The sequence below is a fragment of the Seriola aureovittata genome, chromosome 18 (assembly GCF_021018895.1).
Source record: "Seriola aureovittata isolate HTS-2021-v1 ecotype China chromosome 18, ASM2101889v1, whole genome shotgun sequence".
Classification (NCBI taxonomy): domain Eukaryota; kingdom Metazoa; phylum Chordata; class Actinopteri; order Carangiformes; family Carangidae; genus Seriola; species Seriola aureovittata.
The window spans coordinates 1,458,491-1,474,722 of NC_079381.1; the positions used below are offsets into that span (position 1 = coordinate 1,458,491).

The window sequence follows — 16,232 nt, forward strand, 5'->3', positions numbered from 1 at the left end:
GTCGTACTCTGTAGTAATAGATAGGATCTTATTAATTTCTTGCCTATCTCTGTTTTGCATTTGGGACATGGTGGGTCAGTGTTGGGAGGGGGATATGTGGGCCCTGCAAAATTTAAAGAGTTGAATTGCTCTGTTGCAGACAATCAAGTTTGCACTCTCCTAAGCATCATTCAAATCATCACCTGTGAGCTGTACGTTGGGTTCTCCATGTTCCATGTTCCCTTTGGGTGAGAAGGGTTTGTAATGTCAGACTCTTTGACCACACTCTAGGAAGACCTTCCCAACTGTAGTAAGAAAAGCTGCCTCTTGGAGCTAGAGATATTTTGGTTGTCAGGTGGAGGTGATTTGAGACCTGCCCTCTAATCTTCAAATAGTCCACCACAGTGGATGTTTCAAAGATTTAGGGTTTTTAATAAATAATTAGTTTGTTAACTCATACAGACATGTAATATTTAATTCTGTAAATGTCATATATTTATTCTAATTTATTTTGTATTTATATTCTTTGTTTGTGCTATTTTATTTCTTGTTCTGTGTGTTGTAAGATGTCCTTGAGTGTTTTTAAAGGCGCCCTGATGTCACCATATATGTCATCTATAAGGGAATGTTGGCTGTTATTATCATATATATGTACATCCTCTGCATATATGAAGATAACATATATGAAATACCCATGGTAAAATTTATATACAATAACAATATCTATATGATGAATGTTGAGACCATCTATTTATTTTATATATGCAGGTTTATTAAAACAACATATATAATATATATGTTTTGGGGTTTTTTTGTTAATTTTTAATTACTTTTAAACATGTCTATCTTCCCATTAGGAGAAAGTGGTACCCACTGTTTATAACATCAACATACTGTATATTGACAGGATTTTGGATGGAAATATATTTATGAATATGTTTACAATATAAGTATACATACATAAACATAACAACATGTGTATGGACTACAGGTATGTCAATATATGAAATTGTTCCCAATTCTAATAGGTTTCATAATTTTTACATATATGCTTTATGGAAATTCAATATATGTAGATATCTAGCCTATTTGTGGTTAAATGGACAGTTAAATTGAAATGTGACAATGAAGTGAAAAGGAGAATCATTGGCCGGCTCAGTCAGCTCGTTGTCTCTGACTCCGGACCAATAGGAAATGATCCAGGAATCTGGCAGCCCCGGAGCGGAAGGACATATTGTGCATCTCTAAACATTAAAAGCAGTGATAAAAGGATGCTTCTGCCGAGCCGTGAAAACACCACCAGCCCCGTCCACAGCACAGACTCAGACTAATCTCCTATATACAAACATATTGAAGTAGGCGACCTCACAGAATCATAACAATGGGGTGACAGAGCGATGCTCAGAATAAATGGACTGCACTCCACAGGGTGAGTATATGACCGCCAATGTCGATTCATTTAGCCGCATCGTTGTAACAGCTTAATTTAGAGGACATGTGCCGGATATCATTTATTTAGCAATAAACATGGATCAGCAGACACGGAGGATGTTGAAAGTGCGTTAAATAGACCCGTTCAACTAATGGACTCAGGTCCCAGTGCAGAAATGTAACGACGTAGGCAATGCGGAGGTGCAACACACTGAGCCTCGTCTCTGATCCTTGCAGGGAGATGCTCCTCTTGTCGCAGACACCAAAGATTAATATGTTCTGCTATGCATGTGGGAGAGCTTGTGCACGGATGATTTTAAAGTCGCAGTTCAATGAATATGAACTTGAGTATGATTTATAATGGAAATACGAAAATGGAGCAGAAGCCAGGGTCAGATTAACCTGCTAGGTGAAAATAACCTGCAACATACAGATATGTAATATATATATATTCCCAAAGCACACACACACACACACACACACACACACACACACACACACACACACACACACACACACACACACACACACACACACACACACACACACACACAATATAATACATACATAAACATACATATTTGTATGGACTGGACATATATGTTATATGAAATTGTTAAAATTTCTAATTTACATATCTGTTTTTATTTTATCTGTACATATATATTTCATTTACATTTGCACATGGCTGTTGTTGTAATGATCAGGCACAGAGCACAAAGGAAAGTATTAATTTAGAAATAATGAAGTGGAGTCCTGTGTTCTGCCACATATTTTTTGGACATTTCAGTCTTACTTTTACCTGAATATTCTCTCATTTAAAAAGTCCCTGATTCCCATTAAATGCATTTTAATTAAAATCCTTCTTCCTCATTGGGTGTTTCGGGTCTTTCAACATCATTCAGCCAATCCAGCTGTGGTTGATCAAGCCCCTGGCTTGTGTCCAGGTAGCTCTACCCCACTTGCGGTTCTCCTCTCCGATCCACAGCCACTTCGAAGCAACTTCTGCTGCCTCTGTGGCTGACTGATAACCCTTCGCCTACGGGCCCTGTGATGCACAGCATGTTGTAGGCCCTGCAGAGGGACTTGCCTGTGAAACCTCTGCATCCCACCTCAATGGGCTCGCATCTTGCATGCCACTTGTTACTTTGGTGTTCTTCCACCAGCCCAGCGTACTTTGCCCTCTTACTCTCGTTGGCCTCCTCAGTGCATTCCACTCAGGGAACAGTGAGGTCTAAGACAATGATCTGCTCGGAGACTTTTGAGATCAGCATCATGTCTGATTTTGCAGTTGTTGTTGTAGCAGCAGCTTTTGGGAACTTAGTTGCTTCTCCAGGTTGAGTTTCAGCTCCCAGTCTTGTGCCAGGCCAGAGGAGGTGGTCCTGGCAGCTGATGTTGGCTGGGTTGACTGGGAGGAGTGCATTCCAGTAGCCAGCAGTGGCTTCGTGTACTGGCTCAGACAAGCGGCACAGAGGGAACACAGACGTCTGCTCTGAGCCTATGATGATGAAATTTACATCACATGGACCCTAGGAGACCCTCGGGTACTGGCAGATGTGGAATGTACAATACCAGTTTAAGTAACGCGTGACCAACCCACCTGTCACTAAAGAGGCCACGCCCTCAATTATCCATAAATTTAAGTCTTAATAAAATGTAAACAGGTGAGTTAACAGGTGTCATGAAGGAGGAAATTAGCTCTAGAGACCAAAACAGTTTTTGTACCAGGCTGTAAACATGTTTATTCCTGCTGTAAAGTTGGACATTTTAACATGGGAGTCTATGGAGACTGACTCACTGTTGGAGCCAGACTCTAGTGGTCATTAGAGGAACTGCAGCTTTTGCAACCACAGCGTTGGTTTCATTTTCAGCCTCGGAGGTTGTTGCTTGACCAGGAATCATCCGGTGACTTCCGATTAGCCACTCTTAGACTAAGGGTCATTGGAATCATTTTAAAATGGGGATCAGGAAATTGAAAGGGATCTCTCCCTCTGTCTCTCACTGATGTGGCATCTAGTTAATAAAAATAAACACACATTTATGTAAATGGCTTAATAACTCTTTACATACTTCAGTTAATGTTTTCAGTTGACCCACCAACTTGATGTCCAGTAGAATCTTGGCTTATTACATCATTCCCTCCACATGTTTCTCCATTGGCTGCCAGCTGCCCCTGCCAACACCATGACTGTACACTTCAGAGCCGCTCTCTGCCGCAGCATCACGTCTCATCCTCTGCCCGTGGATGACGACTGCTGAGGTGAAGTGAGTGACATTTTCATTCCATCTGCTTTAACACAAGCAAAAAAAAAAGATTTCTGCTGTGAGAATTTGGCTGCTTTGGTGAAGTGTGTTTTTCACTTACAGCACTTATTTATTTGGCTGAGTAATTTAGATAACTTTACAGGTAACTTTACCATGGAAAATTCAAACTGTGGTATCTGCGTGTCTAAGGCAGTTAACCTAAGTCAGAAGGAAGGCTGACAGATGTATGTGGGAGGACAGTTATCATATTCTTCAGTTTATGAAATAGTATTTTTTCGGGAGATTATGTCTGAGAAAGCGGGGGTCTAGACATCTCCTGTTCGAGGGCTAGACAATAATTTGTTGACAATATTTTTGGCTGGACCGCTGCAGCGCAGCCAGCCCTATAATGGCCGCTGTGGTTTCCCAGTTGCTTGAGAACTGCAGGGAAGAGGAGGAGTGCTTCCGACACACTGAGCCTCGCCTCCATTACAGCAAATAAACTACTTTCATTACATGTATCATTATTACAGAGGGAGTTAGACATAAAGACCTGCCTCTGTTACATTCTGCTTCTACTCTCTCTCTCTCTCTCTCATACGCACACACACTATGACTGTAGTAAAGCCTAAAAATAACTTTTAAAAAAAGAAAGATAGTCTGTCTCTTTTAACTTTCTCTGTGAGCTGAACAGCTGAAGTCACAGCTCAGTCTTTGTCTTTCATTTATGTGTTTGGTGATTGTGTCAGACGAAGTTGCAGTTATAAAAACGGGATTTGACTGTAGGCGGTCCAGAGAGATACTAGGTTTAGACATAGTCCTTTTTGATTATAGATCAGGTCTAGGTTTTATATTAATACTCTGAAAGTAACAAAGCCTCAGTCCACAGAGAAATGCACACAGCCTGTATTCAGAAGCTGAGCCTTAAAACCAGCCGTCAGGACTTCTGGAACTTTGTGATGTCACAACAAAGCAGTCACCACCCTCATCCATGCCCCAAGCCCCGCACACCTGGACCCACCATCCAACCTTGCAGGATTTGGTTTCTCTGAGTGTTTACTTGTAATCTGCTATATTTTTATTGGATTACTCAGAAATCAGTGAGCCAATCAGAAGAGAGTCACAGCCTCCTCTCTTCTGATTTGCTCACCGACCCTCACCGACAAATATATATTCTTATGGATCAACACTTTAAACTGAAAAGTGTAAAACATGGACCTTTAATGTTGAGTCACATTATAGTGACTATAGTGAGTCCAGAGTTAGGCTGTCCCTGAAAGCAGGTGTAACATGTTTTGCCACAATGGTAATAAATTCAGGACAAGTGAAAACAGGTTCGTAGCTGCTCCCTACGTCCTTATTGCAGAAATGAATCATGGAGAACATCTGACAAATAGCCATGGATTATAGCTGTTACAGATGACGAGCAGAAAAATCCTCCCTGTCAGAGAAAATGATTCTGACCTTCAACAGCCTGACAGCAGAGAGTGTGAGTCTGTGATAGAACAGCTACACAAGTTACTGTATTTCATGTTTCACTCATACGAAAGAAAAGGCTTTAGTGATGAGAACTCTCACCTCCTGGGAATAATGATATCTCAAGGGGAACCCTAAATATGTCTTTTACTCCACAACAACTGTTGGACAGGGCAGGATAATTAGTGTTGTTGATGGTGATTAGTTGTTCCATCACCTTCTAGATATTAGTTATTATGATTGCTATTAAGCTGTCTCAGGATACAGGCCTTAGATGAGTCAGACCACGTGCGATGAGAAGGCGAGGGAGGTAATGAAGACGATGAGAAAGAGTGGGATTAAACAATGTACAAGAAAAACTGTAGTGATGACGTAGCACTCACATAGCACACCATAAACCATAAGAAGTTAATGTTCAGTATCACAGTCTATACTTCACAGTTCAGCTGTGTAAACTGATCTTGTGTCATAGTGCAGCACTTTGAATTTGTTATGTTGTTAATGTTCCAGGTTTCTTTCCGCTATTGACTAAAACCAGGAAGATGTGGCTGCAGAGAGGAGGAGGAGCAACGCAGAAGAAGGTAATTATTTTACTGCATGCGCACACACACACACACACACACACACACACACACACACACACTTACATGCACACAAACACACACAAACACACCCCATGTCAGTTCCAATAACCCACACTGGATAGACAAATCTTTTTTTTTTTGATTGACATTTTATTGAATTTTTGGCAGACACATAAACAAACATAAACTACAGGGGGGGGGGGGGGGGTATGTACATGTGCAACATGAAAGAGAAGATTGAGACATCATCTAGTGAACAAGAAAAATTTCCAAAAATAAGAACAATAGGCTGAGGCTGTGTTGTAGTTAAGACCTGGTGAGCTCATGTATGGATGTGTGTGTGGGTGTGAAGAAAGACTTAAATTTGTCTTTAATATAGAGAGGAACTTATTCCCATTTCAAATAATACCATTCTATTCTGCCCAGAAGTCAGTGACTTCTAATTTCCATTAAAAGACAAGAAGTGTCCTACCCAGCATGAGAATGGTCTTCACCCAGTCGATGTAAATATAGGAGGAATTGTGTCTTTCAGGATGGACGGGTCCTCTAGCAGACAACCACAACACTGACACTTGATCATAGAGGACATGATGTCATTGACAAGTGACCAAATGACATGTACCGTTACCATGATTGAAATCACAGATTTCTCTGGTTTGAGAATTGGGGATGATAATAATCAATACTCAATATATATCATAGGTCCAGTCATTTTTATACATTTTAATGTGGAAAAGTTACATATTACAACTTAAATTACCAGTAATTCTCTGGATACAATCCTGACAATGAACTGACCCCCAGAGGTCCCGTGCTTTCAGGCAAAACCACAGGACATGAATAAACCTTCGTCACGGCGCTTCCAGCACCAGGAGTCACCCTCAACCTTAGCTCTGTTCAATCTAGGCCTCCAATACATTCGTTCAATAATCCTGAACTGAATTAACCTCATGCACTTAAAATTACATAGGATGCCGACCCATTATTTTCTGTAAATATAATTCAAAGATATGTTCCATGTTCCATGTTTAGTTGTGTTTTCAGAAAACATAGAGAAGTAAAGTGATAGTTCATGACCCCTACCGTAATGAACAAGGGGAACAGCAGTGTTTTTAAAAATTGATTTCAGCAAACTATGAATTTGCACTTACCGCCAGTATTATTGTTTGTGCAACTTAAACTAGTCCTGCAAGTTGCCCAAGGATTCTAAGTCCTGCTCTGTGTAGAGGTACACAAGTGTTGTAATACCTTTCCGCACCCATTCTTTCCCATAGAGAGAAGATTTGCCAATACGCAGTTGTACCGTATACCAGAGGTTGTGTTGAGGAAGGGGTAGAAATTGAGGATCTTTGCAGTCATCTTCCAAATACCCTCAAGGCAGGACAGAACAGGAGGAGACTGAAGACTTGGGGGCAGAGAGGCAGAAAGATAGGCACATGCTTCTATACTGAACCATGGGGGTGAGCGCTCTGGAAGGTGAAGTTAAAGTCAGAAAGGTACATGTGTAGGTTCGGTATCCCTACGCCTCCCTACGCCTCCCTGCTCCACCCTGCTTTGTAGTTTTTAATGTGCGTCCCAGCACCCATCTACCTCTCCAAAGAAAGAGGCTGCACAAGCGATCAACCCCGTGGTAACACTTTGGTGGGACTGTCACCAGCGGCGGTTGCAAATTGTAGTTGAACTTGGGGGTGACATTAATATATAATACATTAGCCTTTGCCCACAGAGAGAGGTTGAAGGGGTGCTCTTGTCTAGTTTGAATTTCTCAAGTAAATGTTCTATATTTACCTTTATAATGTCTGACTGGTTGGGTGTGAATAAGACCCCAAGATGCCCAATACGCCGGTCCGACTATCTGAAGTTCCCTGCCTGGAATAAAGTTTTGGGACAGTAGCTTATGGTGTTGGGGAAGAGCCTTATTTTTAGACCAATTTATTTTATATCCCAAGAGTCAAGAGAAGTAGTTAATAGCAATGCATGGATGGAAGAATCCACACTGCACACACACACACACACACACACACACACACATGTGTATGTTCACACTGGCTGCCCGCTCGATTTCCCTACATAGAGTTTGCAGGCTACTTGAATGTTGACTTTCTTTTGATTATAAATTAATTTCAGATTTTTTTTCCACATGCAGCTGCTAAAATGGTTAAAAAATATATTTATATTTGTTCATGTCTGTATTTTATTCAGATTCAGTCCAGGCATAGTTTTATATGATATTGCTGCTATGACGTGAATAAGACATCAACAGGTATTTTCTCGGTCTATTTTTACTGGGAGACGCGTCAAGCATTAAAAATAGGCGAGACGGCAAATCTCTAGATCATGCAACGCTCTAACCGTGAACATGGGCGCATGAAAACCAAGATGTTCTGGCCAGTTTGTTCCTGGCCTTACTATCAAATATTCTGTCATATCAATTTATTTTTATGTTAGGTAATGATTTCGTTATTTCATTCTCTCATGGCTCTGATTCTATAGTTTAATTCCCACTTGATTTTTACAGTAAATGATGTCACATGCTTCCCTTTTTTATTTTGTTTCCCTCTGTTTAGTTTTTGTTCAAGGAAGATGAATAAGGAGGAATCAGATAGTTATATAATATCACTATAATTACTTAATTAATTAATTAATTGTTCTGTTTAAAAAGAAGTGACTACCTTATTTCTTACTGACAGACTTCACCTCATTTTTGGTATTAAAATCAAGTCCACATACATTTGACAGTTACATGTTTTCCACACTTTCATCACTAGAGGGCATTATTGTAGAAGTTTATATGTTTAAAAATAGGTTACTCTTTATTCCTGACTGGGATTTGTAGTTTTTTGGAGGGATGAGGATTTGTACAGTGTATTTTTGTAATAAAAAATTGGCACAAATTTAACAATTAAGTTATTCTGACAGGGTCATATTCCCATTAGCACTCATTTAGAAGCCACAATGTGCTGTACATAGCGTTGCTGCTCTATGTCCTAAAAAAACAGACTGAGCAGACAGTCACAGTGTGTGAAGACAAGGTGAAACACTTCGTACCGAGTTGTGTGGACTCTAAAAGAAGAAGTTAAGAAGGCTTTGGACAAAAAAACAAGTCAGAGATCGTTGCAGGCAGGTAAACAAAACCCAGGAAATATTTCAGAGTTCGGAAAAGAAAAAACATGTGACATGAACAACAGATGGAGATCACTGACTTCATCGCTGTTGTAACAGAGAGGATGTTCAGGTCATGTTTCATCAGTGTGAAGAAATGAAACCATCAGTATGTTTCATAGAGAAATTGTATCTTGTATCTTCTTGCTGTGTCGGCACCTGTTGGTTAAAGATGGGACTGTACAGAACTAGGATCAATATCCTGACTCAGCTTTGCATTTTGTTCAAGAAACAGCCGCACATTCATTTATTGATCTGACTTTACCTGTTCACACACATTTATTATCATGTTTCTTACTCACTTGTATTAATCATACTATTATATACTATTATTATACTTAATTCACCTTTTGCTTTATCATATAATTCACAGAGTGTTTGGGAGCAGTGAACTACACAATAAACTAGCAGTTTAACTACATTCATATGTGCGCAGTGATTCAAATAGTCCAGTTACTTTCTTGTCATTTTGTGTTTTTAACAACTGAAACTACAAATGATTTTGGGCCACAAGAGGAAATGTATTTTTACCTTTGCTTCTCTCTCTTTCATCCTGACCATTGTGAAGTCATACCCAGGTAATGCATTCATCCAGCAGACAGCACCACACACCTGACCTTTGTGTAGTTCATGTGCAAAAGCCAAAGGCGGGTGTTTCTCAGTGCTCACACAGCGACATCCTCATGGATAAACCTCCACAATCATGAATCACCACAGCCATAATTAAGCTGTTATTGTTTACAAAACCAAAGTTTATGTTCCAGCTGAATAGTGGGGTATTTTAGTCTTTTACCAAACAGCTGACATGCGACTTTTATATTTTGTTATAATTTCATAAGACATGTAAAGTGTCAATCTGATCATTCTTTTTACAAAGAAGTTTGACTTTGACTTTGAACTTTTTCTAATTAGCTTTAGTGACTAAACTGGATTTCTCCCGCAGGCGTAGCCAGGCCCAGTCCTACACTGCTTCAAATTAAGAGATGTTGATTGGTCACTAACTGCCAGACTTCAAGACTCATCACTGGGGTTCTCTATGAGTGTTCTTTAAGACTGTAAACTGTAACATGCACTGTTTAATGTTCTCTAAAACTGAAGCCATAGAATCTAATAATACATAAGCCCATAATGTATTTAATCTTAAACCTCTGCGTCTAGAAGGTGATCACAAATAATAATAATAATCAACAATAAAAACAATAAATAATCACAAAAAACACAATTTGCAAGTAGCCAAATAAATCAGATCCAGACATTAAATCTCATGGATTAACTAAAAATAAAACCAGCTGTTGTCACTGAGTGTGAGTGAAGTAGGCTGGTAACCAGAGTGTAAGTAACTGAGTGATGAAGTGAAGTGATAGGGAAGTAACTGCTCTCCTCCTGTCCACCAGACCAGCCAATCAGATATAAATAAACTATGATTATTTGAATGTGGCATGTTTATGATTGGTCAAATGGAGAAGGACTAAATAAAATACTTTTCAGTTATTTCAGTTATTTTTTTAAATGTTGGGATGAAGCACCCCCCCCCCCCCCCCCACGTGCCCGTGCCCAGAGCTGGGCTCAGTTGTAGCTTTGCTGTAGTTCAGCTTCTTCCAGTGTAAAGTAACTGGTAGTGTTCAGCTTCCTCCACACTGTTCACACTGAATATAAAAGAACCTCAGTGTGTCAATATTTAAGAGGGAAATACCGAATGAAAGGAAGCGGGTGGGGTCATTAATGATGCCATTAATTATAATGTATTTAGCAGTTTGCAGTTTTACCATTCAGTGCAACATATGGTAATGAATTAGCTTTTTATATCAGCAATGCTTTAATATCCTTTTGCTCTTGATCTTGATGACATACATCAGTGGAGTAAATATGAACTTGTTTTTGTCTCTTTTCATGATTATTATTATCATTATTATTATTAAAAAAATACATTATGTGGCTTATAATTATTCAAACCAGTGGTACTGTATTTATAGGGTTAGTCACTGACATCCATCACACATTTGATTTAAGAATAAAACTTTCCGCTGTTCTTTAGAGACAGAATTGGTTTCTGCAACAACAATAATTAAAATATTTACTGTGTAAAACTGCACCCAGGCACAGTCAGGAAATGTCCGTAATGGAACAGCAACACATGTTGCTGATAACAGAAAAGAGGAACCTGACAGAAGCAAAAAGAGAGAACACTCAGTGTACTGCAGTTTGAACCTGAATACCTCCATACACATGTATTCCCTGTACAGCTGTTCTGCCCTTTGTTTATTCAAATTAACATCAAATCAATTTATATTTAATGTTAATTTGATGTTAATGTACTGCAGGCTATGTATAACTGTGCACATAGTTATGTTATGTTGGAAAAGATAAATAAAGATATCACAAACATACATTTCTAATCAGACTCCATGTTGCAGTCATTTTTGATATTTTAAGTATGAAGATTAACTGATCAAAATCTGCCTTGTTTGTTGGTTGATTGACTTTATTTGTCTTTGGCCTCTCCCAAAGAAAGTACATTAAAAATACAAAGGCTAAATGAGCATGGCATAGCAAATTTCACTCATTACTAATAAGGACAATAAGGCAATTATAAGCAAACTTACTAACGAATCAAAATGGTTATGAACAATGTTTTGACAGGCGCTTTCAGAAAGAAAGGTTGAAATTTAAAAAGAAACTTTGATTTTTGTGAAAAAAGTCAATTTAGGTGCTGGTCCATTTTAGCTTAACGATCCAGCTAAAATGGGCCACATACACACTTACACAAAAGTTACACATATACTGAGGGTGTAAAACAGGTTCATATGTCTGGATATGTATCATGCAAAATCCCAACAATCTTTTTTTAAAAATGTATCATCTGTTTTTGAAGAGAACGCAGGACAAGACCTGACGCGGTGAGCTGTTAAGACCGAGCGACAGGAAGTGTTCATGCTTCTTCTTCTTGAACAAAATGTTTGACAAATGCCTGACACAAGCATGCACCTACACACACACAGCTACACACAGTCCCACAGAGACACGCACACACGCAGGCAAAACAGACCCAAAGACACTAACGTGCAGAAACACACACTTGTACAACATGATCTGTTCAGCTTTTTATTGCATGAAATGTATTTGCAGTGTCAATTCACTGTCAAGGTAAAATGATTCCAGCTGAAATTACTGTTGGCCCATTTTACAGGAACATTGTAGCTGAGGAGGGGACCTGCTGATACTCTAACTCATATAATGCCAAAACAATTATACTTTTTCACATTTTTAAAAAGATAAATATTTAAGAGGGCCATGCCAAGTTATAAAAATATCATTAGATCTCATGCATAGCCTTTTTTGATGGTCTTATAAATCATTTACCAAACAGTGGCCCATTTTTAGCTGACTCCTCCCAACTCTTAGATTTCTCTGATGCGCTTCTTGCACTATGAACACTATGCAACACTATGCCTCGCCTCCCACAGCCATCTCAGGCCAATAAAAACTATTTTTGATCAGTTACTTTGATTGGTTGTAAAATTTTTCAACCTTACCTGATGGCCCATTTTAGCTGACTCGACCCTACAAGCCACATAACACAACACACCGTTAAAATATGTACAACACACAATCGTGCAAATGAGCAGGTGGCAGCAGATAAACACCAGACAGCAAATCTCATAAAATAACAAGACAAGTAACGAGTCTCCTGTTTTTTTTATGATTGATTGACTTTATTGTGACCTCAGTGAAAATGTGTTATTATTTCAACCAAACTGAAGCATGTTGCGCTGACTGGGTGTCTGTAACTGTGAGCACTGATTAAAGTGGAAACCCTCCCAGCAGTGGCGTAACATCAGTATCATCTCCCTGATTGTGATGGTTCTGTTGTTCCACAAGGTGGAGCCACGTGGACTAAAGTTATGTGCGCATGTTTTCTTCCAGTAGGGCAGTTTTTGTCAGTGAAATCCTGATAAATTGATGGGAACTTTTAGAAAATAATCATTATATCTTAGCAAAAATAAAACCCGTCCCTCCGATTTCTGCTCAATGTGAAACCAGTCAAGATGAATTTCCTGAGAGCTCTGCAGGTGAAGAGACTCCAGGGGTCACCAGAGTCATCGGTGGCTCAAGTCCTTTATTTTCACATGTGAAGAAAACTGTAAAATTCTTTAGAAGCAGATTCAACTCATTTCAAAATGAAAACAGAAGCATTTAAAAACATATTAGCTGTAGGCTAGTTAACAGTTCCAAAAGTAAAGGTGACGCCTAATCTGTTTTGTAGATCGAGACCTGTAGCTTTTTGAGGCCACATTCAGCCAAGGTCAGAGCAACTGAGGAAGTGAAGACACTCCACTTCCTTCAGTGGGAACAGATGTGAGTAGTTTTTACATAGCCACAGTACAAAGACCACAGAATGTAAAGTGCACATTTTATGGTGAGATTTTCCACTCCTCGGTGCATCAACTCCAAACAAAACCTGAACCTCGTCACCTTGTAGACCGACTCAGACCTGCCGCTAGCGGGTCTGAGTCTGAAATGTCACCGTGTTGCACAATCTCTTTCATGCCACATTGTTTTACTGCTTGTCTCTCTGACTCTGATCGCAGGTCGTTGATCCACAAAATCATATATGACTCAAATTGTTTGTTTAAAGGAAAATATAATTTTAGAGATTAATGATGCAGATTGATATAATTTCATTTTATTTTGAGAAATAATTCTGAGAAAACTCAGTGTGACCTTTATGTACTGATTTAGCAATAAATGCAGTAGAAGTGGTTTTAAATCACTTCTGCATCTGGCTTTAGAGAATTTTGTTTATATCATCATGAGTTTATTCATAGTCAACAAGCGTGTGATATAGAGGAGTTTGAGACTGGACTGGAGTTTGTATAGCGATATACATATTATATCTAGGCCGTTGATTTTATAACTTAATAACTCATAAAGTTATCTCAAATAAAAGTCCCAGAAGACAAGAATCACTTTTACATATCAGTTGACTTGTTAGTATTTCAAATGTAAGTGGAGATCTGTGGCTTTATAAACTTTTGTTTTCAGGAATACTTCATTAAATATGTCAATATATGCATTTAAAAAACAGCACAGTTAAATGTGCATTGCTATAAGAAAGGTAAGTTTAGCATGAAAGGTTTTCAAGATACAAAATAAAAGGCTCATAAGAATAAAAAGTGGTAACAAGAAGTCACAGTAATGATGCAGATGCATGTGTGAAAGAGTAAGAACAGGTCACACAAACACACACACTTATAAACTGTGGACACACATTTGTGTTTCCATATTTGTGAGTTACAGAACTGCTGTAGATCTCAACCGTTACAGCCACAACCTGAATCCTGAATCCAGACTTTAATCTTCAAACAGCCCAGTGAGGAAGTGTAAAGGTCTAAAACTGTCTGACACTTACACATGCACACACACACACACACACACACACACACACACACACACACACACACACACACATACACACACACAGACTACTTACTGGAAAATACATTTTACATTTACGTTAATTTTTTAATTTAAATGAACTGAAACTATATTTTTGGACACACTGTCACACAGTCAGCTGACGGCTGTAGCTTCAGCGCTGCTGTGTGTGTTTCACTGACACTGTGCTGTGAGTGTGAACACACCAAAGCCAGCTGGTATTTCCGGAGTGGTAAACATGTTCTGGTAATGACACATGACTGACTGACTGACTGACTGTTCCTGCTGCCTCACACCGCTCAGCGCGAACACCGCCAACACACCGCCAACACACCGCCAATACACACACACACGCACACACACACACACACGCACACGCACACACACGCACACACACGCACACACACGCACACACACACACACGGACAGACAGATAAACAGAGGGGCCTTTAAGTGAAAGTGTGGACGACACAGAGGCTGTGATGATGACTGATGACAATATATTTCCATATTAATGAATATATCCATCACTTAAAGACTAATCAAGGTTAATCAGGGTAATTGTGCAGCCTGGTCAGTGGTTGGCTGAAAGTGAAAAGAGCGTGAAGCAGCCAAAAACAGTCATTTCTCGTTCTCTGCTCAAACACACAGATCTGAGTCTCATGGTGTCAGTTATTACAAATATGCATTTACTCGATTTTAACTAGTATTTCTATTCTATGTTACAGTTCTACTCCACAGGTAAATATTGTACTGTTTACTCCACTACATGACGACAGCTCTCGTTAATTATTACGTTTCAGATTCACATTTTCTATCCAGAACATATGAAAAGCTTGTAAATGATTTATACAGATTAAACTTAAATGAGCTCCTCCCTGACAAGCTGAAACAGGAAATGCTACTTACTAATGCATCAGTAATAACAATAATAGTAATAATAATCAGTAATATAAATCAAATAATGTATATAATATAACACTCTGTATCATATTCTGTATGACAACGCATTTTGCTAATAGTACATTTGCTTAATGTTTAAAGACATGACTTATTTATACTTACTTATAATGGAGGATTAACGTAACATAACGTGACATAACATGAGATAACATGAAATAACATTTCACAGATAAAGTAATAATCTTAGTACAGAACTGAAGACACCGCACTCACAGTGTATTTTCTAATTACACTGGTGGCAGAGTATTTGAGTGCAAACTGCAACACAAAGTGTTTCACATGAAACAACAAAATTAGCAACGTAAGTAACACCAACTGCCAACAAAGCTGGATAAAAAAATGACTGACCTAAACATATTCATATAATATTAGTAATGGTCACCTATGGTCAGTGTCATTTTAAGTACTTATTTATTTATATTAATAGATGTCAAAGATCTTGATAGACTTGAAAAACACATGGAACGACAAAAAACTATTAATTATTCATAGTTAATAATGTAATTCAGTTAAATAATCACGCATATTTTTTACGTCACATGCTAGAAAAAAAAAAAAAAAAGGACTTCAAAGGTTCAATTATTATTTTCAGTAGCTTTCAACTGTTTCTCACAGTCTTCCTTCCTGCTCAGGATCATTTTTAAAAAATGTTTAAAAATACATTTCAAAAAAATACATTTTAAACATATATTTTTTCAACTTTAAAAAAGGGTACATTTAAAGTAATTAGTGCCGTCATTTGTATGGCTGCAGTTGTCACATGATTTCCTGTGCACAACAGACGCGTTGGTCAGTGTTGAGATAAAAAAAAAAAAAAGGGAAGTAAAAGCATTAAATTGTCAAGGAAGTGGTTGAAATGAGGAAGCGTCAGTGCTCCAGCAGCTCCTGTGTGTCAGTAAACAGACTGACGGTTAATGTGCTCCAGCTGGAGAACACAGCCGGGATCTAACTGTGAGT

The 16,232-nt window shown here is 38.6% G+C and overlaps 1 protein-coding gene across 5 annotated transcripts in view; it reads left to right on the forward strand.

The window, feature by feature from the left end:
* The first annotated feature begins 1,193 nt into the window (after window positions 1–1,193).
* syk (spleen tyrosine kinase) overlaps window positions 1,194–16,232 on the forward strand; it is a 39,408-nt gene continuing 24,369 nt past the window's right edge. For 2 of the 5 annotated variants that reach the window (XM_056403943.1, XM_056403942.1), the window contains exon 1: window positions 15,452–16,226. The gene's annotated coding sequence lies outside the window, so the exon portion shown is untranslated. Of the gene's footprint in view, window positions 1,409–3,577; window positions 3,676–5,640; window positions 5,712–15,451; window positions 16,227–16,232 lie in introns of those variants that run through there. The other 3 variants (XM_056403946.1, XM_056403939.1, XM_056403940.1) reach the window with 3 other exon arrangements.